Source organism: Entamoeba histolytica, genomic scaffold (genome assembly GCF_000208925.1).
Source record: "Entamoeba histolytica HM-1:IMSS scf_1104750516817 genomic scaffold, whole genome shotgun sequence".
Classification (NCBI taxonomy): Eukaryota; Evosea; order Mastigamoebida; family Endamoebidae; genus Entamoeba; species Entamoeba histolytica.
Window position 1 is genome coordinate 29459 of NW_001915042.1, and position 4155 is coordinate 33613.

Sequence of the window (4155 nt, forward strand, 5' to 3'; positions counted from 1 at the left end):
ATAATACAAGAAACAAATATAAACAACAATCGAAAAACAAATAATATAAAAAGAATATAAATATATAAAAGAATAATAAAAGTAATTAATTAAGTATTAATAGAATTTTCATCTATTCTTCCTAGCTCAGGGGAGACTAATCCCATCCCTTCGCTTATTATTAAAAAAGAGTAATCTCTTTGTTTAACCTATCATTTAGGTTTATCTTGCAAAATGAGGAAAGCACTTCTTTCTTTTATTTCTTCTTATTAAGGGTTTTCAAACTTCTTCGCTTATTTCTTCTTTTTAAGCCTTTGTTTGTTTTCTGCCTTAATTTTAAGTAATTTCATTTTTCTTATTTTATGAATGAGAGAAGGAAATATTTTATTATTACTATATTACTTTGACTAATCTTCTTTTAGTCATACCCACACTTCAGTAGATTCTTAGATTACATCCATGTAATATTCTACTGTATTCTCTTGCTGCACCCTTTGCAGCATTCCCTAATACATTCCTAATTCAAATACACCATCATAACCAGATAATAACTGGGAGTGTCGAAGTTTGAATTGTATTAGTGTTTGTGTGTGGTGTTTCAGACGTGCCACCTTCGAACTTATTACAACAATCAATAAATAAAAATAAAATAAATAAGTGACATTATTTATTTTCTATTATTCTTTATTCACATGAGAATAATCATTTTTATACGTTAAGAATGTTTATTCTTCTTTTATTATTTAGTTTTTCACTAATAAGAATGTTAATTTTTTTATTTTTCATCAATTTAATTATTCTCATTCAATTGTCATTTCTTTATTTCTTATTTTATGTTGAATGAATGAATATTTCATCATTATTATGTTATTATATATAATTTCATTTATTATTATCATCATTTATATCTTTTTCTTTTATTATTATTTCATATTATATTATTTCACTCTTTCTATTATTATTTATTATATTTCTTATTAAATTACTTCATCATAATTATATCATCTCTATTCTCTTTTATTTCTTATTCTTATTTTATTTCTCTTATTTTTATTGATCATTTATTATCTTTATTAATTTAATAGATTGAATTAATGGTGTTGATAGAACAAGAAAATTCAAATGTCATTTGATGAAATAATAAAAATAAAACAGAATTGAATCTTCTTCTCTTCAATTTTTTTTTCTATTTTAAAAAAAATGAAAAATACTAAAAATAAAATAAACTAATTATAGAAAATAACAATATTATAATTTTATTATTATTATATTATTAATATTATTATATATTTATTGTTATTGTAAAAATAAAAATGAATGATGTTTGTTTAAAATAAAATGGTAATAAAAATAAGAATTGACTTGATGTGTTATTAACGTGTATTTAATTATTTAATCTTATTTTGAACTTATAAACATCAAATTAAATTAAAATGGGAGAATTAATTAACAAGAACGATCAATTGATTAAAGAAGTAGTAGAAACACTTCCAAATATTCAACAATCAATTAATGATACTACTAAGAATTATCAATATTATTTAGGGAGTATTAAAAATGAAGTATTTAAAATAAAACCAGATGAAACATACTCAGAAGCTATTAAAAGAGGAGAAGGAATAATTGATAGGATTGATGAAACAGAAAGAAGAAGAAAAATAGTGACAGAAAAAGGACAAGAAACAATCAAACAAATAGAAATAATAAAGAATAAAATGTCAAGAATCATAGAAGAATGTACTTCAGATAAAGAAACACTAAGTAAAACACGAAATGAACTAATAGACAACATCATTTCAATTGAAGAAATGATAATGAAAAACAAATTATTCAGAAAACCAAAAGAAACAGATAAAATCACAGCAGAATTTAATAAGAAGAAAGAAGAATGGAAAACATATTACACTGATTATTTGGAAAGAAAGAAGAAACAAGAAGATGAAGAAAGGAAAAAGAAACAAGAAGAAATTCACCAACTAGAAGAATGGACAAATAGAAAGGTAGGAAATATACTATTTGATTCAGATAAAGATGATTGGAATAGAAATACATCAGTATTTGATAAAAGAATAAAGAATAAACAACATATAATACTTATTATTGAAGATGAAGAAGGAAATAAATTTGGAGGATATGTTAATTCTAAAGTTGATAAAGTTGGTTATTTTATAAAAGATTCAAAATCATTTTTATTTTCATTAGAGTCAAATGGAAGAATGAAAGGAATGAAGAAATTTGATATTAAAGAACCAGAATATGCATTTTATTTATTTAACCAATCACATAAATGCTTGTTTGCATTTGGATGTGGTGATGATATTGTTATTGGTAAAGAAAATTATAAAACAATATCATGGTGTTATCAATATTTATTTGAATATAAAGGAATATCAAAAGCACTTTGTGGAAATGAATATCCAGAATATTTCACACCAAAACGAATCATAGTAATTGAAATGATTCAATCTTGATTAATTGAAAATGAAATAAAAAGAATATAAACAAAACAATGAAGAATATAAACATTTCGTTCATTTACAATGAATGAAATAGTAAAATAAAAATTTACATAATTCAATGTTGATTTATTTTATTTCATTTAATGAAATATTCATACACAATGAGGGTGTTTTTTAATAAATAAGAAAAGAAATAAGAATAAATAAGATAAAATGAATAAATAAACAAATTATTTGTATTATTTCATTGAATTAATTCATTATGAATCAAATGAATAAGATAATAGAAATAAGAATAATAAACAAATAAAGAAATGATAAAATACATCAACATATTTATGTTATTATTTCTTATTCTTTATTCATTCTTATTCTTATTTTCTATTTAAACAATAATAAACAAAACATAATAAGAAAGATAAATAAGAATAACACAACATAAAATAATAATAAGAATAAAATATACAACAAACATGAATAAACAAGAAATGATAAATGATAAATGATAAAAGAAGAAATAAATAAAATAACAACAAGAATAAAGAAAATAGAATAAACCAGAATGAAATAAATAGAATAAATTAAGTGATGTTTAGAAAAGATGAAAAGACAAAAAGAAGAAATGAATGATGTTTATAAAAGATAAATATAAAATCAGAAATATAAAATCAAAACTATAATAACATAATAATATAATAACAATATCATTGATTTTATCTTATTTTATTCTTATTTTATTTATCTTCTTTTATTATTTTTATTCTTCTATTTTATTAAATTAAAATGAATGATAAATGAATAATGAAAATCAGAAACAACACACAAACATTAATACAAAATGAAATAATGAAATATCAAATAATAATTGATTATGATGAAGTAATTTAATAAGAAATATAATAAATAATAATAGAAAGAGTGAAATAATATAATATGAAATGGGTACGAAAATTAGCAAAGAAAAAATGCATCTAAATAATTTGCAAAAAAGAAAAAAGATGCAAAAAAATTTGCATCCATAGAATATTCCACTTTATTATATTTTGCTCCTAAAATAAAAATAAATAAAAAATATGATAAATACAGAATATATAAATATTTATGTTTATATTTTATAATCATTTGTATTCATTTTGTATGAAATATTAATGAAATAGATGATTTGATGAATCATATTTAATTATTTTTATTCTTTTTATTCTTTTATTTATATGTTATTTATCTATCGTATTTTTATATTTATTTCTCTGTTTATATTATTTATCTATCATCTTCTTATTATCTATATATTATTATATTATTATATTCTTCTTATTTTATTATTTTTATGTTTATATTCTTTAGATTTTCTTATTGTTATTCTTTTATATTTAAATGTATTTTATTATTTGAATATTCATCTTATTCATTTTTATATTCTTATCATTTTTATATTATTATCATTTATTCTCTTTTGATTTATATTAATATTAATTTTATCTTTTATACTTTGATTTTATTATTATATCATTGACTATCATTTCTCGTTTTATTTATCATTTATTCTTATTATTCTTTTGTTTTTATATTCTATATCATATATTCATATCATTTTCATTTATATTTTATCACTTATTATATGTTATAATAACATAACACATATGATTGAATATATAATAAATATCATGATGAAGTTATACATATAAATAATAAACATAAAAAAGAGTAAAATATTTTT

General features: G+C 19.3%; 1 annotated feature.

The window, feature by feature from the left end:
• Positions 1-77: 77 nt before the first annotated feature.
• Positions 78-596: a repeat region.
• Between the last annotated feature and the right edge of the window lie 3559 nt (positions 597-4155).